Source organism: Passer domesticus, chromosome 8 (genome assembly GCF_036417665.1).
Source record: "Passer domesticus isolate bPasDom1 chromosome 8, bPasDom1.hap1, whole genome shotgun sequence".
NCBI classification, from domain to species: Eukaryota; Metazoa; Chordata; class Aves; order Passeriformes; family Passeridae; genus Passer; species Passer domesticus.
The window spans coordinates 51,575,981-51,601,587 of NC_087481.1; the positions used below are offsets into that span (position 1 = coordinate 51,575,981).

The following is a 25,607-nucleotide window of genomic DNA, read 5'->3' on the forward strand; positions in this document are numbered from 1 at the left end:
ACCCTGCAGCTTGTCCTGGCATTCCCTCTAGAATATAATGTTCCTTCTGACAAGCTTGTTTTAAAAACCTTTTCCAGATTTTGTATGGTTTGGGTTTTTTGAGCTTCCAGTTAACAGTAAGATGAGAAAATTCAAAGGTAAGGCTAATTATCAGGAACAGTTCCAAAATTTAGGCACTGGAAGTGTGAAAATTGCTATTAAAAGCATCTCTGTAACTCATCCAGCCCTGTATAAAATGAAGTAATATGTCAAGATGAGTGCAAGGTAGGGCTGTGTCAAGCAGAAGAAATCAAAATTGAAATATTGAACCAAGCGATGTGAAAAATCATCAAAATTTACAAAATGCAGTCATTTATTTAGTTCCATACTTTCTGCATAGAGGAAGTGGACCTCAGTAAAAATTAATTAGGTGGGTCTGCATGAAATTGTTGGGTCAAAGGTAACAAAACCATCTACAGCTCTTCTGAGAGTCCTGGCTCTTTTTCTTTTTTTTTTTTTTTTTTTTTCCTCAGGTGGAACCATCAGGAAATTTGACCTGAATTCAGGAATAGCTTCTGGACAAGAGAAAATGCATTTCTTGGTGAGTTTATTGTTGACTGAAAAAAAATATGTTTACCCTGTACCACAGCAATATAAATAGCTTTTATCTCCATTACAAACAGACTGATTTTTTCTATCAGTGATGTACTTTAAATCTCATATTTCCATTACAAACAGGTTTGTTTTACCAGTGACTTACTTTAAATCTTGTAGTAGAGTTCTGCCAACCTTAATTTTCTTTATGGGCAGATGCAGAACAAAGAAAAATAGGTGCTATACACTCCACATTCACTATCAATGAAGTAGTGAGCTCAGCAAGATTTCCTTCCTTGCTGGACTCTGTGCAGAACAGAATGAGAGGAAGATGTTGGGGTGATTCCTGAGGCTTTCTGGTCATGGAGGAGGGAGAATTGGGATCAGCAGGCTGGGTTGGGAAGCTGTGCAAACAGTGAGAGAGGCAGAGAGGAGCTGGAGCCTCAGCCAGGGCAGGGCTCCAGCAGCTCTGATGCCCCCCCTGCACAGGTCCCCAGTTACACAAATGTCATTAGCTTTAGGAATCAGCTTGTCTGCACAAATAAACCTCCCAGGCCCAGATCAGGAAATTATTGCACTTGCTTTCTGAGCAGAACAAAGCTTAGTGCAGTGATGAAGCTACACACTTAGCATTGAAGACATGAATGTATGAAGTCAATTATAAAAGGGAAGCTCTGTGGTGCACAAATAATTGGTACAAGTACAGTGGTTTTCTGTGTGGAATATATCCTTGGTGTATTGCTGCAGCCTTCCAACACAACCAGAGCAAAGCAGCTGATTGGAGAGAATAAACACACCTTAACAAGTAAGGGGGAATGGACAAAGATGGGAAGTTAGGGGTTAGCAGTGGGATAGATGTTAATTAATATTTTGAAAGCCCCAACTATCAATTTCCATGCTTTGAGATATGTGAAGTTCTTTTAAGTACAGCCAGGACTCAGAATCCCCTGAGTCGTTAATGGCTGTGATGATCATTAGTACTGGGCACCCAGCGAGTGTTAGAAACAAATAAAGACAGTTTATGTTCAGAACTATTTGCAATATGAATTGAAACAGATCAAAGTGAGTGGAAGTGATGACCAAATCAAACACATGAGAGAGGTTGTTAAGTCAGGGGTTTGGTGGTACTCCAGTGCTTCAGTGAGGCTGCTGTAAGTGTGCAGGTTGCTGTGAAATTGCTGCAGCACATCTTCAGTGGCTGGCAAGTGGCCCCAGCAGAAAAGGACTTGGGGGTGCTGCTCAACAGCAGCTGAACATGAGCTCAGCTCTGTGCTCAGGTGCCCAAGGAGGCCAATGGAGTAGGAGAATTATCATTACCATTATCTGACTGGGTTTTCCTTTCTCTCTCTCCTTGTTTTTAGAGTTTATAATTTTGTCCACTGTTATAGCCTTGAGGGGATTTGGTGGAGACTCTGCTGTGTCTTGGTTTTGGTTTTTTGGGGTTTCATTCAATACCCCTCCCTCCCTCCCTCCCTCCCTCCCTCCCTCCCTCCCTCCCTCCCTCCCTCCCTCCCTCCCTCCCTCCCTTCCTTCCTTCCTTCCTTCCTTCCTTCCTTCCTTCCTTCCTTCCTTCCTTCCTTCCTTCCTTCCTTCCTTCCTTCCTTCCTTCCTTCCTTCCTTCCTTCCTTCCTTCCTTCCTTCCTTCCTTCCTTCCTTCCTTCCTTCCTTCCTTCCTTCCTTCCTTCCTTCCTTCCTTCCTTCCTTCCTTCCTTCCTTCCTTCCTTCCTTCCTTCCTTCCTTCCTTCCTTCCTTCCTTCCTTCCTTCCTTCCTTCCTTCCTTCCTTCCTTCCTTCCTTCCTTCCTTCCTTCCTTCCTTCCTTCCTTCCTTCCTTCCTTCCTTCCTTCCTTCCTTCCTTCCTTCCTTCCTTCCTTCCTTCCTTCCTTCCTTCCTTCCTTCCTTCCTTCCTTCCTTCCTTCCTTCCTTCCTTCCTTCCTTCCTTCCTTCCTTCCTTCCTTCCTTCCTTCCTTCCTTCCTTCCTTCCTTCCTTCCTTCCTTCCTTCCTTCCTTCCTTCCTTCCTTCCTTCCTTCCTTCCTTCCTTCCTTCCTTCCTTCCTTCCTTCCTTCCTTCCTTCCTTCCTTCCTTCCTTCCTTCCTTCCTTCCTTCCTTCCTTCCTTCCTTCCTTCCTTCCTTCCTTCCTTCCTTCCTTCCTTCCTTCCTTCCTTCCTTCCTTCCTTCCTTCCTTCCTTCCTTCCTTCCTTCCTTCCTTCCTTCCTTCCTTCCTTCCTTCCTTCCTTCCTTCCTTCCTTCCTTCCTTCCTTCCTTCCTTCCTTCCTTCCTTCCTTCCTTCCTTCCTTCCTTCCTTCCTTCCTTCCTTCCTTCCTTCCTTCCTTCCTTCCTTCCTTCCTTCCTTCCATGATGGGAGGGGGAAGTTCTGTCCTATTTAGGAAGGAGATGCTGGAGGTTGAATGGCTGAAGCAACATTCCCATGTAATTTTTGGCCATCTCCTCTTCAGTGGAGGTTGGTGGAGCCCCTGGGACAGATGCTATCACAGCTGATTTCTTCTCTTCAGGAGCAGAACCTGGGCAGGCTTTGGAGCTCTGGTGAGGTCTCCTCGCTCGTAGGTAGCACAGCAGGATTTGGCCCACTTTTTGTCTTTCTCTGGTGTTTCTACAATGTAAGAAACATTATTCTCAGAGTTGCCCTGAATCTGTGGAGTTAAAAAGAGGTTACAAACAAAAGCCTTAATTCTCTGTACAGCATGGAAGTAACACTCAACATCCAGTTGCCAGGGAACAAAGTTCTTCCTAAGGAATAATGGCCAATGGAGAAGCCAAAAATACGATTAAAAACTATTTGGCAATATACCATATTTTTACTTTGTCTCAAGCCTTCATCTTATGATTGCCTTGATAGAGGTGTAGAGCACAGAATAAAATGATGGAATGGGAAAGGAGCATAGATCATTTTTTTTTTCCAGTTCTATGTCACTGCTTTGCAGAGAGGATGTTCCTGCCAGGGGACATGTTCATCATTTTTCAAGTTTTGTGTCAGTCTTCTAAAGAAGATATCTGTTGATCATGCTTAAATTTATCTAGGGAGTATATCTATCTTAGCAGAGAGAAAAATAATTCATTCTTTAGATCTGCCAGTCAGAGCAAACATCTGTCCTTACAGTGAGGAAAAATGATAGAATCCATATCCTCTCTGACAAGCCATCCCCAAGGAAGGCATGAATCTCACTGTGAGCATGTTCTGTGGGAGAAATCGTGGTGTGAAACAGAAACAAGAATCCACCTTCCTAAACCAAAGAATGTTTATCCCTCCAATTTCTAATTTACACTCTGCCTTACTGCTGGGAGAATTTTATATCACTCCCAGAAAACCCTCAGCCCTTTTTTGTGCTCATTACTGTTCAGGTTTAAAGAAGTTTTTTCTCAATGAAAGGTGCCTCTTGTGCTGCATGAGGAGGCAGACTGCAAGGAGACACTTTCTAACTGAGTCCCAGCCACAGACTTTGGACTTCCCAATCTTATCAAGATGTTCAGGACAAGAGAGCATCTCTAAAAAGTAAGTCAGGCCTTGAAGTAAGAAAACAAAGCCTATCATGTCAAGTGGCGAAACACAGGAGCAAAGGAACAGTGGCTTAGGGGAAAGAGAAAAATAAAATGAACCATCATCAGATTGTCAGGTTTACAGTTTTATGATCTGTACAAGCTTAATAGAGTTTAATAGAGTGGAAATCCGTACCTTTGAAGCTGCTGCTGGAATGCATATTGCCTGATGGGGTTAATTGAGGAAGGCCTGAATTCTGTGAAGTCTTAATAGTGCCACTTAAGTGGGTAAAATATGTATTCATTTTTATGTTGACAAAACAATTAAAGCAGTAGCTCATGGCTGTACTCATGCACTATCTGCTGCATATTATCTTATGCAACTTTAGTGTGTTTTCTTTATCCTCCCTGTGTGTTGGTGCTCTCAAACCACTGCTCTCCCACTTCTCTTTTGTAACTGGAGACAGTTACAAACTGTTCCAGTTTTGTAACTGGATCACTCCTCTCCTTCCCCTCTCTCCCTTCAGCATTGCCTTCTGTTCCTCCCTGTCTCTCACCATAGACTGTGGAGTGTGTTGTGTTTTGGAGTCCTAGTTCTGAGACAAGCAGCAGCACCTGCTCATAGAGCTCTGGAAAGCCCTTTGCCAAAGCTCTTGGGATGTCATATCTATCATTGGTGGCTTTGAAAATTTACATCAGTTTGAGATAGAACTATTGATGCAAAACCTTTATTACAGGAGGAAATGTTAAACTTGAGTAACATGGGAACAACTACAGCTGTAATATTTTAGGGAGGAAGGAGGAGGCTTTTATTATTTTTTTCAGCTGACAGTTTCAGTTTTGACTTGTTTTTTTCCTTATTGGGCCAATTCTGTTAATGCTTCCTTAGGATATATTATAGTTCTTAAGGCTCCCTAGCTATGTAGTCATATTTAGACTTTTGAAAACAAGCAAAACATCCTTAAGGGCTCTTAAGTACACTAGTGATAATGTTAACTGAAGCAGCGAGAGATCTTTCCTTTCTTGGCTAAAATATTTCTGCAGGACAGTGCCACAGCCTTGGCTATATTCCATCAGTCTCATCTTCCCTGGCTCACTGTCATGGCTTGCTAGTCTGGAACAAAGCTCTCAGATATGTTGCAAGAAATAAAAAAAATCTTACAGAGAAAGAGAGTTAATGACCACAGTCAGAACTATTAATACCAAGCAAGGCCGAGTTAAAAGAACATGTGGCAGATCTTCACACTGGGCTCCCTTTGTGACTCTTTGATCCTGCGCAGCTGTAGAACAATTCAGAGTGGTAACACCTGCTGTAAAACAGCTCAGTGACTGTGCTAATTGCTTAACTGAGGAAAACCAGCATTAAATAACATGAGGGTGACCACACTGTTTCTGCCTTCAATCTCTCAACAAGAGATCAAACACCAAGATCTGCTGCTGGAGCGCAGTGAGAAGGAGCAGGAGACCTGGCACTTGTGCTGCACTTAGAGCTTGAGTCTCAGCTAATACCCTCGGGGGGAGAATTTTAACACAGCTTAAAGGCATTTTGGGCTTTTAGGGGCCATCTTTCCTGTGTTTCTATCAGTGCATATTTTAATATGTGTTTGGGGGCTGGAAGCAAGCCTCTGTAGAACCCTAAATGCACACTGGCCAGCCGCAGGTTTCTGAGGAAGGGGAGTCAGAGAGGAGCTGTGAAATCAGGACAAAACTTCTGGCCAGGAGCTTTCTGTGTAACAGTTTCCACCCTGCTGTAAGAAGCCTTTAGGCAAAGAGATCTGTAAACATTTTTGTCTGAGAAACAAAATGGTGGGTGTGGAACTGAACAACATTGAAAAATGTAATGGGCACCTATCATGGATGTGGATACTTATTGTCCAAAACATGGGCCAGTTTTTATTATGAAATTAAGGCAGGTTTGGACTAATGGAGTGGGATGTTACTATTTGCTATTTGCAGATCTGAAGCAGGCAGCTTTTTGTCACCCTCAGACACTCCAGGTGTTTTCACTGTACAGATCTGGGGGATGCAAGAAGATGGAGACTAATTTGCAGGCCTTACCTAAAATAGTCATGTATTTTGAGCATTCCTTCCAGTGTGAGACAGTGATAAATTAGAAATCCCTGCCCTGGTAAGTCTTGTTAGTAAATCTGATATGCAGTTAGCTGACAACTCTGATGCATGGGGTTTCAAACCTGCTCTTTGGAAACCCTGCCTTCTGCCCACCTCCCACCTCACTGTGAGGAAGTATATCCATCAAATTTTACATGGGATAGCTCATATTGCTATCTGGATGATAGGAGCAACATTTTCTGCATTAGCAACTCTCAACAGATAATGTCTTGAGGATTGAGAGAGGGAGATTAAGTCTGAATAAATATCCTGTGTTATTCATATTTAATCATTTTACTTAGATGCTGTCTAATCAGTCAAAGCAACAACTGTTGCTGACATATAGGATTCATAAAAATATATACTAAACTAAAGAACTAAGCCTTGTCCCTTTATATTCATGTCAAGCCTGTAAACAGATCTCAGAACAAAATGACTTAGAAATTGAATCTGATGGCTGTAATGAAAGAGCCATGTTACCAAGGAATGACAAACAGGAATTTTGGACAGATTTACACTGCTGGAGGAACTGAGAAGGAGAAATTGTCCTGTGAGTCGCTTGGTCTGGTAAGTGCATTATTGTCACCCTATTAGCTTCTGAGTTTGGGACAGATTAAAGGTGTGAAACCTATCTTCCCAAGTATACATTTTAATATCACCACCTGAGAGTGTTCCCCTCCACCCCCCTTCATAAATACCAGTAGGATGGAGGGAAAGGGGAAAGCAGCAGGGGGAGAGGGGATGGTTTTGGAGAGACTAAAATGTTTCTGGTTTTCCTGGTGCAGAACTACAATACTTGGCAAAAGGCTGAGAAGCAGCATTTGAGGGAGGAAGGAAACAGTGAAGATGATCTGAGAGGGGGACAGAGATGGTGATTTGACAATTTCTGGAAGAGACAGAGCAGATATATTGCTGATGTGCTGTAAGTAAAGTGCACCACAACCAGTTCGGCTGAGGTGAGCTGGCATGTGCTTTCACAATGAAATTTGGCTCCTCCATCACATGAAATATTCTCTGGTTGCTGCCCCATCATTTAACTGCACGGCATTCTACTTAGGACACAGTAAGCTGTTCTTTACCTTTAGAGACAGCCACGTAGCGATGTCTTGAATGTTTTCATTATAGCAGAGAAGAGGAAGCCTCTCCACTGCAAGCATTAGCAATGCAATTTCATAACTATTTGTTCAGACAGTGCACAGGAGCTTGAAAAACAACTTGAGACACTTTATTCCCCCTGGGAAATGCCATCCGAGAATATGTTAATCTGACGAATATGCAAAAGGCTGTCCCCTATTGGTGAACCATGAAGAAAACCACCTCCTTTTTTTCTGGGTTTGTGAGATGTGCTCCTCCCTGCCAAGAGTGCAGCAATCCTTGCCCTCTCATCAAACCAGACAGCTGAAAAGTATGGAGACATTGTGCTGCCTCCTTTGACTTGCAATGTGAATTTGATATTATCTGTACCACCTTTGACAATGCACTTGAAATTAATCAGAGGAGAAATGTCTTATTTGATTATATTTGACCATGAACATTGATCAGTTGCATGCAATTTTGACTTCAGATCTGCATGTCTAAAGTCCTTTCTAAAAAGGGCAAAATATTACCCAGAGATACACAGGAGCTTGTATTATCTGAGTCTCTGAAAAAATATTCTCAGGGGAAATGAATGTACATCTGGGAAATTAAAAATCATTTGCTATGAAACTCTCAGTGAGAGATGGACAGTATCAGAAGAGAGATCCCCAAGACATCAATCCTTTGCCCATTCTCTTTTCATTGCAGCTGTGTTAGCTCATTCTGCTTTCATATGCTTGCATTCATTTCTGGCAGATTAGAAATTCTGTCAGTCCTCTGAGAAGACCATGGCAAGACCCACTGCTCCTCAGTATCTCAAGTGGCACAGGACTGACACTGACATCTGACATCTGGCTTCCCTATCTGCAGTCTGAAAAACCCATGGAGACTACACAGTTCTCTCTATAGCCTCTTTTTCAGGCTTCCTTTCGTCCACAGGGGAGCTGCTGTGGCCCTGGGTACCACAATAATTTGGCTTCCTTTGGGCAGATCAGCCAGGGGATTTATCAGGCAGAGTCAGAGTCAGGTGAGCCATGAGCTCTACACAGCTCACTGCTGGAGGGCTTTGCTTTGGATGTTTTCTGTGTCTCCTAGGTTGGAATTCCCACCAAGAATGTTGTTAAAAGCTCTCCACAGACCTTGTTCTTGGTGCCGACTGTCACATCCTCAGTGGTGGCCATGTCCCTGACTGGACCAGAGCCTCAGGTTTAGCAGCCTCCAAAAGCTCTGGAGCTTTCATGCACCAAAACTTCTCCACAGTCTGAAGCAGCTCAGAACTGCCCTGCTTTTACTGAATGAAGCAGATCTGATAAGGAGTACTTTGTAGGATGTTATTGGAAAACTGTTACTACTTGTATCTTAAATGTGCAGAGATCATCACTTGCCAGTTCTGGCCCCTCTTTCCCCTCTGTTTCTTGAGCCAGGGGAGATCTCCCAAATTTGGTCTCCCACGATGCTCAGATAGTGCAGCACTTTTCACTGATGACAATAATTTAAATCAGAGTGGAAAAAAAAATTAAGAAAAGCAGAGACAAGATGTTTGTTATGGCACGTAGCAGGACAGTGCTCTGAAGCCTGCTCTAGTCTAGAGCTTGTGACAGCTTACACTGCTCAGCTGCATGGAATCTGGGAACTCAAACTGCACACAGGCTCAGGCAGCTCCTCCTCAAAGGGTCAGGATTGCCACAGTCCCCACACCTCTCAGAGACTCCAGTGTGCTGAGGCAGATTTGCATGTCCTGACAGGTTTTTCTTGACTGTGTGTCAGATTCAGCATTCCTTTATAAAGGGCAATAGCTTTTCCTGCCTCTCACCCTGTAACTTTCCTGCTTTTCAGACACCCAAAGGGTCTTGGATGGCATTTCCTGGAGGGAGCAAAGTGTCTCAAGCTGTTTTTCAATAGGTTGGTTTTTTGGTTTTGGTTTGTTAGGTTTCTTGTTTTTGGAACCTGAGGAGGAATTAATATTTCACAAAAGTGACTGGGTGGGTGGAGGGGGGAGCCTGAATACAAAATTCACTTGTTGGTTGGGATTCTGGGGTGGGAGTAAAGGAAGAAAGCATTGCAGGGAGTGTTTTCAAGCTCTTAAGAACATGTTTTTTCCAAGTGCTGTTCTTAAGCATAAGACTTTTAATAATAAGAGCACAGTGGGGTAATATAAATGACACAAAAGGCACTCTCATTGCAAAGCTGAACAGTTTGTGGTTTAGTAGATATTTATGATAAAAGAGACAAAAGGAATAAAAGTTTTTTCCTTCTCAAAAGCTACCATGCCTAGTAACATCTTTTACTCATAAAAAAAATTCAGCTTCCCCCCCTGCTCCTGAGATATGTTCTCACCCAATTAAAGTCCTCCTGCAGATCTGTGGGCCTATTGACAACTTGTTCCATGTCACTAAACTTGGTTTGCTGCCCTGTAACTGAAATTACAATGCAGTGCTTCTTAAATGGTCTCAGTGTTTATAAGTGGCAGAAGAGAGGGCGTTTTGCAGACCCTCAGCCTCCTACCTGGGATCTTCATCCTCACCTGCATCTTCCTCTTTGTTTTCCCTTCCATCTTGTTTGTCAGCAGCAGGGCTTAGCAACCAACAGGAAGAGATTCAGTTTGCTTTTGTATTGTAGCAAAACAACTGTTTTTGTTGTTTGCCTTTTATTCTTTTTGCCAATTGCCCCAGGCAGGCTGGAGGTGAGGAGCTCTGAAGTGTGCAGATTTGCCACAAAGACACACAGAAAGGGGCTGGTGTCTGTGAGCACATGGAGAGGGGAATCAAACTGAGGGAGGCAGTAACCAGCATCCCTTAACATGAAATGGGTCTGGGAAATCTTGATGGAGAGAAGGAAATCCTTTTCTGTGCAGAACACTAGGGGCCTGATGCTAGTCCAAATAATGAAACCCTCTGGAAGTAGACCTGTAGGTGAGCTGTGCAAGCAGTGTTAATGCCAGCTATCATTTCAGCTGCAGCCCACCAGCTGGTGCAGGCTGTTTGTAAAGCTGAGTGCACCCTGGAAAGCGAGGCAGTGTCCCCCCATTAGCAGGTCAGTCACCTCATACAAGAGTATGGAATCCAGATGACTGATTCCATGCCTTTTTCCACAGAAGCAGTAGGAGCACAGGCTGCCACAAGTTCAAAAAGCTGAACTGTTCAGTTGTGTTGGCAACCATGGCACAATCTAAGGATGAAACCACAAGGCTTTATATGGGGAATATGTGACCTTAATCCCACTAGAGGGGTTTGTAGTAATTTCCCCTCTCTCACAGACCATGTGAAAGGCTTGTGTGGGTATCTGGTACAGTTTCTGTGAGCCATTCAGGCATGGAACTCCCACTGAAATTAGGGGAGAGGCCTCAAATAACTGTTTAGGAGCTGTGTCATGATGTATTTTTGATATATAAAAGAGAAATTACAAAACTTCCAGGGTTTTTTCCCTATTTAGATCCATAAATTCCTTGCTGAATGAGCTTTTTCCAGCGCAAGGAGATCCCATCTTTTGGCACCCCAGTAGTTTTAGGCACAGCTCTGCTCTCTGGGCAGAAAGGCCAAAGCAGTCTGTAGTCCTTGAGTCACCAGGATCTACCACAGCACAGGCAGCAGGGCACTTTCTCTCTCTGCCCAGCTGTTGGATCCACTCCTTATCACACATCTGGTACAATTCCCCTGGCTGCCTTGCCCGTGGCTCTGTAAAAATTCACGCACGAAGGAAGGAGCTGTACCTTGCTGTGTGGCTCTAGGCCAACCCACTCTGCAGCACGACACAAAATGCCTAATACACTATTACCTCAGTCTTTTTTTTTATCATTTCTCTGATTAAAAGCAAACCTTTGTCTCTGCTGGATGCATTTGTTATCACCAGTTCATTGGCTAGTGCATGTACAGCTAGTTTTAGCCTCCATTTAAAATGCAGGGAGTTTAAGCATTGCGTGTAGAATACGGCAGGATAAATAAAGACATACTTGAGCAAACATACATTTAGTAATTTATTTTTCTACCAGCAGTTTTAGAGAGCTGTGGGGTTTGTGTTTTTTTTTTTTTTTTTTTTTTTTTAATATAATCCATTCAGTCAGCGGTCTCAAGAGTAAAAGCTCCTGCCTCAGCTTGGGGTTGATGCTTGGTCGAGCCTTAAAGCTTCATGGTTTTTTGACACTGCACTAAGTCTGAAGCTTTGATGTCTGAGGCTGCTGCCTGCACAGCGTAAATCATATTTTAAAGTTTATTGGTACAAAGGGTGCCTTTCCTCAGACATACACATGTGCATCCACACACAGCATCTTCCCACTTTTTTTAGCTACCTACAAGTTTCTGTAGGATTAGAGGATTCTTTCAGTTACTATTCCCACATGGATGTTGCCTTCTTTAATTGAAAGCTCGCAGTATTTGTGGGCTAAGGTAATACACACTTGCTCCTGGCAGTGCTGATTGAGGGGCAAAAGAGAAATGAAAATGTTTTTCTCACTCCACTACTGTAGCTGCTGTACCTGGCTCTCTTTGGCTGTGTGTAAAAGCTGTTGCTGAGGCCAGTGGGATTAAATGAAGGCCAGACCTGATGTACAGAGACCAACAGAGATTTTTGGTGTGTGGATACAAACCAAAGCATCTTTGGGTCTCCAAGGAGCTTGGTTTTGCTTGGCACAATGGCTGTGCAGGTCCTTTGGCTGCTGTGTTCACTGCTCCCCTTTGGCTGGGCCTGAGGAGATGAGTGAGCCACCTTGCTGAAGAGCAGAGTGCCACTGCTTGGGGAAGTTTGAGTCTTTCACAGGCTAATGGAGCACTCCAGGCCATGGGATTAGCAGGATCCGTGTCTGAGTTGTGGCTGTTCAAAGCTTTCTCCAGTGTACAGATGACTGCTGGCAGGAAGGAGATGTGGCTCCCTGTTGGAAGGGCAAGACACTGACTCAGCACTCATTCTTCTGTTTCAGTCATTCTCTGTTCCCAAATGTGCTTTACACCAGGAGCACAGAGCGCAGTTTGCACGTGTGCCTTTGTGCCAGATGTAAACTTGCTAACAAGCTATTCAAGCCAGTGGCACTGGTGATTGCCTTTGTGTATCTCCTGCTTTCCATCCACACAACTGAGAGCACACGAAGAGGTTGTGCAGGCTAAAACCTGTGCTGAATTTATTTACACAAAGCTGTAAATCAAAAAGCAACACCCAACAAAATTCAGCCCAGTGAGGGTGACATATGTTGTTGTTCAGTTCAGTGTCTTCAGAGGAGACATTAGAGGGATGGTATCATCAGGGAGAGAAAATATGGAAGAAGGCTGGAAGTGTGAGTTTCTTGTGACAGCATAGTTCAAGTCACAGCAATTTATTTCAGAGCCCAGGCACTGTCAGAAAGGCCAGGACTCTGAAGAAGTGACCAAGCAGAACTTAATTCCCAGCAGAAGTAAAAAGATTCTTAATGTAATAAAAAAAATTAAAGCTAATCAAACATCACCTGCAGTTATAAAGGATGGTGCAGAAAATCTGCTGTTCCAGGTGTTATTTGTGGTGTGGCATTTCAGGCAAAGCTAAGGAATGTAATACCTGTCAGTGGGACTTATGCTCTTAAATCCCATCAGTGCTTTGAAAAAAATCCTCACTGGCCCCCTCAACCATTGCTGTTACCACTGCTAATGTCACCTGGAATCTTTTGCACCTACAGGGAATGCCTAGAAGTTCTCAGGGCAAGAAATAAAGCAGAGGGTCTTTCTTCTCCTGTTATTTTCAACAAAACTCTTTATCAGTCATTCTTTAAAGGGCTGAGATACTCTCTCACTCCAACTGTCTGCAGTTGTCACCTAGAGTAAAAAACCAGGTATTCAGGCTTTTTCTCTCTTTCTTCAGAGTAGCTGCAGAGAGCTCAGGGAGAACTATATTGAAATACATTAGTAACACTGAAAACCTCCTCCACCTACTCTATCATCTCGGTATTTTTCCTCCAGCTTCTATTTATCATCTATGAATAGATTCCCTGAATGAACAAAATTCTTCAAGAATTCATGATTCAGGCTGAAGGGCCAGGAGGTAACTGGGAGGAAGGAAAAAATGGCAGGTAAAACGTAATTAATTGTCCGTGCACTGCTTTCCCTCAGCCATCTTTCCTTTGGAAGTGGAAATGCCTTGGTATAAAGGTCAAGGTATTAGTGCGCTGGGCAGGATTCAGACAACTTTTTTCAATTTCTGCTATTGACTCCCTGTATGACCTCAGGTAGGTCCCTCATTTCTCTCTGTCTTAGATCTCTATCTGTAAAATAAGGGTATTTCTTTTCCTTTTCCTAGTCTATTTGTCAGCTCTTTAAGCCTTGGCATTAGGTGTGGATGCAAACGCACCCACACCTATGGCTGTCAAAGCATAATGGAGGAATGCAAATATGCAAGACCATACCTGAGCTTCAAAATCAGCACAGTATATCTGCTCTCTGTTACTGAATTTTTTTCTTGTTTTTATCCATCTTTATCCATTAAAAATTGTGATTTTAAAACACAAAGTAGCTATGAGGCCATTAGTATAGAGCAGGAATTTGTGTTAAACTACTTTCAGACCACTAAAGATGGGAAGAAACTTCCCAGCAGCAGGTTCATTTGCAACTGCAGCTTTGGGTAAGGAGTTTCTTTAGGAAGGTCTTGCTGGCCAGTGTTTACAACAAGGCAGTGGACTACAGGGATCACAGGCTGATCTGGCATTGCATTCCTTGTCATGCTCAAAGGTACTGTAAGAAAATGTAGCAGAACAGGATACGCTATTTGAATTCACAGCAGTAGCAGCAGTAAAATGTTTAAAAGTCTCCACGAACCAGCTTCTTAATATCCTGTCAATGCCACTTCTCTCACACCCCTGCTGCACCCCGAAAGGAGCAATCAGAGAGATGTGGATTTCCACAGCAAAGCTGGCCAAAGACGTGTTTTCTCCCGGCCAAATCCCACCTCCTCCTTGCAGTTCCTCACCCCTCAGCTGTGCTGATACAACAGTTTATTATTAACATTATTTTCAGACAGTTCACTTCAGGAATGCAGGCTGGGGCTGAGCCCCACGCTCCTGGTGGCACAAGCGTGTGGGATGCAGGGTTGGGATGGGATGTGCAGCTGGGAGCAGGGACTGGGCAGGCTGGGCTTGCTGCTGTGCCAGGCTGCTGTGCAGTGACCCAGGTCTCACTGTGTGCAGCCTGCTGTCCTGCTCACTGCAGGGAATGAGTGTGTGTGCTTTCCTAAGGAGCTGTGAATTCCTGAGGTTGTTCGTGGTGCAGCATTCCTTGGGAAAATGTGCTAATTCAAATGTTTGTCTCACAGTATGGAGGAGCTGGAGTCAATGCTGGGAAATGTAAAACTTGTGTCACACTGTGATAATGGGGGCATTTAACACAGACCATTGAGAAATCATAGTCAGGGGAATCAAACAACAAAAACTATATGAGGTGACTTTTCATGAGTTTTTATTTTCATTTTGTTCTTCTTTAGAGGGTGAATGGATAGGGAAGATGGCTAAATTTCTGGCTTGTAAGATACAATTTTAATGGTGATCTTACTAAAACATTGTTGAACCTCCTTTTGCCCGAGTTACCAAAAATTGGCTTCAATTTGCATGCTTGTGCAGAAGCTTATGCTAGGTAGAAGTAGAGCATTTATGGTCTCCAGATGGCAGCTGTTTTGATATATGAAGGTCACATCTTTTTAGAACCATTTATTTTGTATCCATAGACAAACTGGTTGAGATTTGGGGCTGCTTGGAATCAGAATGAATGGATAATGAATAATGGAACCTCAGTTTCCATGCAGGAAAAGTAGTCTATGAGCTACTATGGATACACCTATTGATCAACAGATTGGCCAATGCCACCAAGCACTTTTTTAATCAGGAGAGAAAAAAGGCGTACCTGGGGATACATGCTATGAAAATTACCAGGAGGGAGGAAGGAAGTTACTTCACAAGGAGAATACTGATAAATTTATTCTTCCCAACAAAAATTGTGGAGATAAGCCCATCAACAGCTTTCTGTTTCTGCTTCTCTTTGTATTAATTTTCTTAGTTGAAAATTTAGGAGAACATTTAATGTCTTACAAATAATATAGAATTGTATGCATATTTGTCTAGTTCCTTTCATAAGCAAGGGTAGAAAGAACTTTTTGTCAGTTATGTCATTAATCCTGGGCTTCTAGGCTTGATTTGACTGTTGTGAATAGAGTAACTTCCAGAATCTATTTCAAAATGTACGTATCCATGCTTTTTTTGAACATAAAAATTACCTTTCTGGCAAACGGTGTGCCTAACATCCATCTTCAATCTCACAAGTGGAACATGGGGACTTAAACTGACAGAATCAAAGCCCAGGAAAAAAGAGCAGAACAGGGCTGGATTCTCAGAACTGACTAATGATAAGAGAGGCCTAGAAGAAGATCTAGCTTTGAGCTAGCTTTGTGTGTCTAACCTCTGAAGATTTAGAAGCATTTAGGATGTCTCAAACCTGAGCCAAAATTATCTTCAGTCTGAAGTTTGCTCATTGACTGTTCTCTTCTCTTTGGGCTGGTGGCTTCATTTGTCCCACAGGTCCTTTCACAATGCATTTCCATGTCGTGCCTGTGGTCCTTTCATCTCGCCTCATTTCCTGAGAGTGCTTAACTGCCTGGAATTCCTTTATTTTTCCTAATTTGAGGGTTCAAAGTATGGATTTGTAGCAAATTATTCCTGATGAGTGGTTTCATTAAAAGAACAGAAGAGAAATTTTTCTAAGAACTTTCTCTGTTGAAAAGGGGAGGGATAGTGAAATAAAGTACACTGAGAACTTCCCAGAACTGTAATGCATTGTTTCCTGTAGAGTTATGTGCATGGACATGCTGCTATAACTCATCTTTGCTGAAATTAAGATGAGCTCTACTGCTAAACACAGTGCTCTTCCCTGTTCATAGAGGGGATTTTCCAGTGGTAACAACAGTTCAGTGGGGCAATTTCTCCACAAAGTTAACAGACATAGAGCCAGATTTTTAGTGCATCTCAAGCCTAGGTGATTCATTAAGAGATTATTTTTACAAGAAAATGTAATATTTTAATGCATTTTAGTTGTTGATCATCCAGTTTCTTCCAAGACAACTGGGGAACTGCAGCTGTACACCAATCAATAAACACAGTGGGACTTCCTCAGCCTATGATATCATCAGCCGTTTTCTTGATGAAAGACATGAAGTCTTGTGAAGATTTTCCAATTATTATTTAGATAGGGTCAGGTTAATTCTACTGTATCAAGAAGGTAAGACTAAACTGGGAGAGCCTGGGATGTATAAAGCTTAGAAGAAAGGAGAGAACCTATCTGTCACTGTGTCAGACTCTCAGAGGGCTGTTAATAATGGGTTTTCATGAGTTAACCTTCTATCTTGTCCTTTTCAAAATGCTGTCGTGTAACATGAGTTATGTGCTACCAGATAATTTTCCTAAAGTGGTTGCAGTGCGCACCAAAGATAGTTGTGCTCTTTGTCTGGACTATCATTTTAGAACACACTTTAACTACATCTTCTGCAGGATATTGCCACTCTGGGGATCTTTTAGAGACACAATTCACAGCAGACAAACCATCTCTTATGTGTAGTCATGCAAAGTGAAATAAAGCAAGGTGAGACTGAAGGCGTCAGTCGACTTTAAATGTATCCGAATCCTTCCTCCCAGGAGAGGGCAAAGGCAGTGGTTCTAACCTTGCTGTGGCTTGTACAACACTTACAGCACTGATTAACACTTGTTCACATTCTGCCTGATTTCAGTGGAAATTCCACGGGGCTTCTGGGAATGCTGAAACCGCCAGATGAGGAATTCATGGAGGGTTACCCACTACAAGGTAAGAAAACAAGCTCAGGCAGCATGGCTTCAGCACAGGAGCACAGCAGGGCCCAGCCTGGCTTTGGCTACAGCCCTGTGCTTTGTACTCCTCTGTAGGACCCTGAACCCTTGGGGGCCAAGCAGGGCCTGATTTCTGGGTTTCCCACGTTTTGCAGAAGTCTTCAAGAAATGGAAATTAGGCAGTGGAGGCAGCACGAGCTCAGCGCCCCAGCCCAGCACTGTTTTCCACCAGGAGCCTGGGCAGAGTTGAGGTGTTTTCCCATCTAACCCTGGAGTGTGATGCACTTTAGGTTGGAGACAGGCGCCCTTCTACTCCACCCAGGAAGGTTTTCCAGCATGCAAAAGTGCTTAATGAGCTCTGGAGCCCAGGATGAAGGTGCTCACTGAACTAAATCATCTTTGGGACTATGCAGGGTAGAGAGTAAATACTGTACATCACCATCTGAGAGGCTGGCTCCTAACTTCAATTTAATCCCTATTTAGACTGTTTGAATCTTTATGTTCTCATCCATAAAATGGATTTAACAGCATTTTCCTGCCTTTCAAGGCAGCTGGGTGAGCACACAAAGATATGTGCCTTAGCACTAATGAGCTCTTATGAGTACTGTAAATGAGAATCATCTAGATTAAAATGATACAGGGGCTTTTCTTTATTTTGCTGAAAATAACTGAATCTCTAAGGTCACTTATGAGGGGGTTTTTTTCCAGTGGAAATCTTTAAATTTTGTGTAGGAAAGAGTGGGGCCAGAATCAAACATAAAGGTGGATACATAAATATGCATAGAACAGTCCAACATTTTCACACTAAGGAACTACTGTATAAAATATTTTATTTTGTTTTATTTTTTGTTTTAAATTTTTTACAGTAATAAGTGTCTAGTGCACTAGGGAGAGATCTGATGCCTCAGATTACTGTCTTTGGTCTTTGGATTCCAAAAGTGATGGAATAGTTCCACAGAAACAGAAGGTTCATTGAGAGAAGAAAAACCTATCATGTTTTGTACACAAATTATTTAATCAAATCCACCAATTACTACACTATGATATGTGCTTGTAGACTCTGACTGGCGTGAAACATGGCAATATCTGCTTTTTGGGCAGAATATATTTGTTGTACAGAAGAAGGGGTAGGCATGAGTTTGAACTGCACATGTAAGAGCAGAGGTACAGAGGAGCCATTCCTCTCACACCCTCTTTGTCTTTTGCCCTTTACTTGTGTGTGGACTTACTGTGCTTGTGCCTGGTACTTGTGCCTGGTTAAAGGAATGAATGCTTAATTTGTGGCAGGATTAGAAAGCCCTAGCTCAAAGAAAGAGAGGAATATCATGGTGTAAAGTGACTTGAACTTTAAATTGCTTTAATTCCATTAAGTCCAATGGACTTCATTGCTTGAAATTGAGTGCATGAACATAGCACTCCCTTTTCTTGGGTTGTTTTTTGGTTTAGATTCTTTTTGTTTTGTTGTTGTTGCTTTGGGTTTTGTTTTTTCCTCAGGTGTTGGAAACTAGATCTTTTGGAGCATCCTCTGCTATTTATCACAAAACCAGCTGCAGAGCTGAAACATGAGATGTACAAGGCAAAATTAATAAAGATTGTCATCCTTTCTGGTTTGTCTCTTCCTGCAGGATTTCTGAGGTGCCCTTGCAGCCACACCAACCATGTGTGAGTACAGTGAGTATGATTATGTCTGGCTGCTTAGCATCAATTTCCAAGCTGAAAACTATAATTTTTATTGTGTATTATTTATAAAGTTCCTGGTAGGCCTAATGCTTGCTTCAGGAGAGATCACTGTTGAATATTTGAGCTGAACTTGTCTCATAACACTTAACAACCCACTTTATCAGCACACTGTCCACAGTAATGCTGAACACACTTCCCAACAGGGTAAATTTTAACTGCTCCATTACTTTCTCAGAAAACTGTCCCCCCTTTTTGGTAGATACCTTCTGATACCTTGGACTGAGTATACCACCTGAAAAGAGGGTTGGGGTCTCCTGCATGCAGTCAAATGTTGTTACACCACCAGCATTTCACTCTGGAAACTTTGGACTCTTCTCAGTTTTCCAAGTCAGCAATTGGATCATATTTATTTAGAGCTGGCTGTGCAAATGTATTGATTTGTAGCCTGTTATTGTTTTCTGCCTTGTATTTATGTGGCTCTAATGGACTGAAAGTGTTTCAAAACTGAAGGGGATTAAAATATAGAGCTTTTTCTCTGGGTAAGTGTAGGGAATATTATAACTTGAAATCTGTTCTAAAATGTGATTTTACAACATTTATATACTGTTATTTTAAAGCTAGAGATACTGTGCCATCCAGTAATTGAGTACAAAGCCATGAAAATAGTAGAAAGAAATGAAGGTACAGAGAGGAAACAATGAAGCTGGCAACACAAAGCCTTGTCAAATGTGAGGAATGAGCTTTGAAACAAGCTCTGACTTTGCCTCAGCACCACTTGGTAGAATAGTCTCACCCCCAGCCAGATGTCACCATATGGCCGGTGACAACTTTCAATTAAAGGCCTATGGTGTTAATCATCTCCTTTTACATATGGATAAAAAGCAGTCCTGTGACCTGCCCATTGCACCCAAGAGGATTGTGCTCCTTCCTTAAAAGATGTGTGTGCCAAGACTCATCCTCATCTTGGTGTTCTAAGTTTCCAAGCCCAGTTTTAGTGTTTTGATCCCTTGTACAGCCACTGCCAGCTCTGAATGAGCCTGCATCTCCAGCAGTCCCTGGGTACTGAGGGTGGGCTTTGGAGAAGCTTAGGGCTCTACTCTGGACAGTGCTGAAAATGTCACTGTGCAGTTGATTCTGTGCAGCTGCTTTGGCTGCCCCCTTCTGCAAGGGGCATTTTCAGAGCATGGCCACACAAATGTGAATGTTGTGTCCTGCATCTCAACCACGGAGCAAGGAACTTACTCATTGTGACAGCACCAGTCACACTTACCAAGGGGTCCTGGCACCCTTCACAAATGAGGGACAGATGTTAATAATCCAATCAGCTGCTCATCCTTGAGATTGCATAATGATTATCCAACAAATTTGATTATTGGAGTTACTATGTGTTTTAAGCTACCTTTTATGCATGGCTGGGCTTTCCCAGTAATCCTACACAGCGTCCTAGGCACCATTCAGTGGCTTCTTGCAAATCCCTGCAAAGCAATTACTGTCCTTTCTACATATTCAGGAATTGTCAGTTTCAGGTGCAATTAAAGTAAAATTGCTTTCAGTAGGTACTTGGCTATGATGACTTTTGCTGGTCATAATTCTCTCTACACTATGTTGCTTCTTCAGATAAAAATTATATTTCTCTTGTGCCCTGGAATCTCAAGCTCATTTTTGACCCAAAGTATCCTCAGAGAGTTGTAAAACTAAGATGTTATAACTGCACATTACCTAGTAATGAACATTGTGAGAGTCAGGCCAGGAAGATGAAGACAAGAGGTATGAATTAATGTTTTAATAATCTTCCTCAGATCGGTTCAAGTCATACAGGCAAGGATCCCAGTAACTGCTGGTGAGCAATGCAGCTGCTCCAGTAAGGTCTGATATTGCTGTGTAACTCTCCCAGGAGATGGTGCTCAGTGTCTGCAGAGATAGATGATCACCCAGCCACCAACAGAGCTTTGACCTTGTCCCAGCACGATGGTGCAACTGTGCACTTTGGACAGAACTGCTGCTTACAGTGGCACGGCTTTTGCTGGAGGCACAGGAAGCTCATTAATTTATTTTTACTTCTATTTAATCCTAGGCTGTGCAAAACATCCTTTTGTGCTGGTCCAGGGCTTCCACCATTTTTATAATGGAAAGCGAAGAGCTGCTCCATTTCAGAGTAGCACAAGGTTTGAATTGAAACACAGCTGTGAATCATGCCACTTGGTCCTGCAGGGCTAGGACAGGAAAGCTGTGGAAGCAGCATCTCCCACTGCACCACACTGGTGTTCCTGCTCCAGCACAGGAGCCAACTAGTATGAGACATTTTGCAGACCTGCACAATGCCAGCCTTCCCACACATCCATGTGTGCTGCCAGTCCAGATCTGCTGGGATTTGTCCATGGCCAAAATAACCAGAACAGTGTCTTGTTCTTGCATTTTAGAATACAAAGAATCTCCAAAGACAGTGCAAAAACTCCAACATGTCAAAGCAGAAACCCCAAACACAACAGGGCTATATCCTAGAGAAACAGGTTTAATAGATTAAGAGGCTGTCTTCTGGCACTGTGCAAGGTGTTGGACTTGCCTGAATCATTCCTTGAACACAACTTTTCTCTGAGGAAAAAAAAACCTTGTCTGGCTTTAAAGATTTTGTTCAATGGTGGAGAACACAGTACAAATCTTGCTTACTTGCTCCTATGTTTACTTACATTCTCTGTTGAAAATACGACACTTCTCTATGCTGAGCTGGTCTAGATTTAACAGCCAGCCAGCCTTGCTAAGGCTTTATCTATGGATGGAAAACTTTCTAGTTATTTTCTAATTTTCTGCTCCTTGTTAGGTTCCCACAGTCAGTGTTCATGACAGTACACAGTGGGTTTGTGATGAGATTGCACAGTTAGGGATGTGCTATTAGCCATGCTTTTCACAGACACTTAGCATCACCCTTTTGGATCTTCTTGGAACTATCTCCAATTTTTCAGCACCAGTTTGATGAAATTTACTGAAAAAGGACAGTACAGACCCAGATGGCTTCCCACCCAGTGCATTCAAAGTGGCAACACTTCCATGTGTGTTACTATAAATACAGCAACAAACACTTAAAATGATTTAATCTTATATTTTTAAGTACCTGTCTGCTGTGAGATGGGTGCAATGCCACAGAAGAAGTGCTCAGAAAACCCAGTATGCTTGAGTTGACCCTATTTCTCCATTTGGTTGTCCCAGAAAACATGGTCCAGTACAAAATGTGTATGTTTGCAGTGACTGTGCCAGATACAGCTTTCTCAGGTGTCAGTAAACCAAAAAACAGAATGAGAGAAGTGATTAGAGAAACTATTATCACTGCAAACTCCTTTGTGTTCTTTAATATATCCTCTTGATCTGTTCTGTGTTCAGAGCCACCTTCCAGTTCGTCAGCCACCATGAGTCCAGCTCCTGGTTGTTGGGTGTTTAAAAAAGTCAGTTAAGCAATAAAAACCTGAGCCAAGCTCCCAGCGAGCATCTGGCTGTGCTTGTTTGGAAGTGTCTGTGAGTAATGCCAAGCTACAGGAAAGCCAAGCCAGTATTCAGACATCAGTTTTTGGAAATGGGATTTGTTGTGTTATTTATCTTCTGTATTAATGGAGAGGGCCTGGCTTTTGTTTTTTAACCTTGTTGTTTCAATGCCAGAACTGTAGAAATAAAACCCAAGTTAAAACAATAGCTCTTAAAAGATGTGATATTTTCTTTCATCCCCTGTTTAGTAAGCAGCCTTGGCAGTGTCATTTCATATAAAGAACTGCAAAGTCACAAGGTCCAGAAATACAATAATTCCAGGAATGACAAAAAAAATGACCTGCTTTGTCTTTTTATTGACTATAACTGTGGTGAAAAAGGCCATTCTGCATCCTCAGCCGTAACTAGTTAATTACTTTCTGTTGTTTTTTGTAGATGTTTCTAACCAACATTAAGTAAAATGTACATTGTGGAGCAAACCATCCATACAGTATATGCCATAATTACTGTTTAGCAATTTCACACTAGCAAAAATTTATTAAAACTTCACGACTCATTAATAGTAAGTGATCATAATCGCTTAATAGAAAAGGAAACTCAGCTAATGATAGAAGTGCTGATTAATGTTTTTGACCTTAAGACAGGAAGTCAAGTGAAATTAATGTCATTGGGTGTTGAAAGTTAAGTTATTGTCAAGTGTAGATAGCCTCTAATCAAAAGAGAAATTCCACAACTTCGCAAATTTTGTCTTCTTCATGGGAAAACTATTGCTTTTCTCTACTCCGTGGCATTTTTTAAAATCTCACTGCCACATTTCAAGTAGCAAGACTGACCCATTTATTACAAAAGTTTAAAAAAGGAAGTTACTCACACACATTATATATACACACATATATACATATATATATATGTAAAGCCAATTCAGGATGAGGTCGTACAGAAATAGTTAACACACTGGCCATACTTAACCAAGCAGCATTAATGTAGCTATTTATCTCTTCCTCTTGGTCAGAAGCATTCCTTTTATCAGCTCAGGTTAAATATTTTTGAAGAGAATAACAGCCCAGCTGACCAGTCAGTTGCCCCATCACGCATCAGATGCTTGGGCACCATGGAGCTGACAGGATGACTGTCCTTGCAGCCAGCTGCGTGCCTGGAAAGCATCAGCCTCAGCTTTGCATCTGCCTGCTTCTGATGCCCACTGGGGCTGTTGCAAGTGGTGGCATTTGGGATGCAGCAGGCACTGGACTGCACCAGGAGCTCTTGTGGCCAACCTCAGGCCAGATCAATGTGGTAGTGGAATATCTGTGCAAGGGTCCCAGTCCCTGAGGTAACTCAGGTACTGGGTTGTAAATGGAAATGACTTCTCCTTCAGCTGTAAATATTTTTTATGCGTGCTCTTTTTTCATTTTTTGAAAGCAGGATTCCCCAGGACATACTTGTTCTTAATTATGCCACAGCCCCGCATGTAACATTTCAAGATGAAGGATATGGAGCCTCTCACACACTGGCCTAATCTTTCCCACTGAAAAGGCTGAATGGAGATGCCTCAGCCTTTCACCTGAGAAGGCAAACTTCTTTCCAGAAGCTAACTGAGGTTGTGAGCACTCTAAAACTCAGTTTGAATAACCTTCTCTAGATTATTCAACAGCTCCCATGATGGGCAGAGAGGGAGGGACAGTTTCTTCCAAGTATGAGCAGAAAACTGGCTACGTGTTAGTGAGCTTTATGTTCATTTGACATCAGTCAAAGTCACAGAGGGAAGGACAATCCCTTTCTAATAATGTCACTCAATATTTAGCCTACCTGCATTTGTATTAATAATAAAGCCCTCAGGCACTGAGTTATGTGCAGCCATTGATCTGCTCAAAACAGCACTGAAATATTGACAAATACTGTTTTGGAGGAAAATAAAAGCTAAACTGTATTTATATCCACCAGATTCTGACCTCTGACAAACAAGCAAATGGAACTGCACAGCCAGGTTAATGCCACCTTTGAGCCTCTACAAACCAGAATGAAGCCAGCAGCAGATTGGTAAATGCAGATTTATTTTTACATTTTTGTTTTTATAATTTATATCTGTGTGTGTACTTTGTGGGAGACTTTCCAACTGCTTCTCTTGAAGATTTTTGTGTTAACATCTCTTTTGAAAGCAAGAGGGATGTAGCACACTTGCAAACCTGCAGATAAATACCATCTGTTTAGTTAACTTCGCTGAGAATATTGGTGGAATGTTGTTCTTTTTTTAAAACATATATACAAGAGCAATTCAGAGATTTGAATTGCAGGTCCTTCCAAAGCAATTGACAAGACTTTATTTTATAATGCTACAAAACATAAATGTATTTTTTATTAAAGACTCTGTAAACTACACTTTCTACCTCAGAGCAAAAGATTTTCTATCATCCTCTTTGAGGGAAAAAAAACCAACAACCAATCCAAAAAGCCTTCTGCACAATTACTATGGAGCAACATTTCCCAGTCCCTGTTTTGGCTTTTCGCTTGCTGTTGCTCTGCAGTTTTCTGTAATTAATACAGATAAAAATTTTGGTGACGCAGAATTAGGGAGTGTAATTAGTATTCAGAGCCAAAAAAGACATGCATCTCACCAAAACAACTGAGTTTATTGTTACCAAAAAAATGTTTCAGGAAATCATACTTCTGTCTCTGAACACAAACCAGAACTCAGCATGAAACAGACAATAACAGAGACATGTTTTTTGCCAACATGCAGGAACAGTGCAAGTGTCAGGGCAAGCTGATTGCTTGGGCAGAGGATTTTGGAGAGCTCTAGGAGCTTGCCTTGGTTACGATCACCTTTCAAAATCCTTTTCTTGTGCAGCTTAGAACTCTTCTGATTTAATGGCACACTGGAAATGCATCTCCAAGAAAACTCCAAGTAGGAAGGTGTCACATTTGCCCTCTCTAACCTGCCCATCTTTGTCCATGCCTGCTTTGATGATGCCAAGCCATTCATCTGCTTACCAGGGTGTCGTTTAAAATGTCTCTGCACAACCCAACCCATTTAACTTAAATTATTCTATAAAAACCAAGTAAAGTAGAAAACCCCACTTAGCCAGGTATTACTGGCCCTTACCAACACTCCTAAAGAAGTCAGACAATGTGTGATGAGCATTGTTTTGCACATGGCAGCCAGGACAGTGGAGACAGAACTCAGTTTCTTCATGAGGATGCTGGTGTCCTCCGTCATGACAGGAGATGGATGCTATGAGATGTCATTCTTTATTAACAGCATAACCTCTACATGTGGAACAAGGGCAGTGTAAAACAATGGATCATGTCTGTGCGCCTTCTAGGCAGTCTCTTGGCACTAGCTTGGCCAGCCTTTGTCCAGGAAAAGTAGCCCTAACTGCCATGATCTGTCAGCCCACAGGGAAATT

The 25,607-nt window shown here is 42.3% G+C and overlaps 1 long non-coding RNA gene across 1 annotated transcript; it reads left to right on the plus strand.

Moving 5' to 3' along the window:
• On the plus strand, positions 1–24,219 carry LOC135305892 (uncharacterized). The gene is made up of 8 exons (XR_010366881.1): positions 1–137; positions 513–580; positions 3,961–4,083; positions 6,585–6,743; positions 6,962–7,098; positions 16,974–17,047; positions 18,675–18,711; positions 24,145–24,219. It is a non-coding gene; the product is annotated as an uncharacterized LOC135305892 (long non-coding RNA).
• Positions 24,220–25,607: the final 1,388 nt, after the last annotated feature.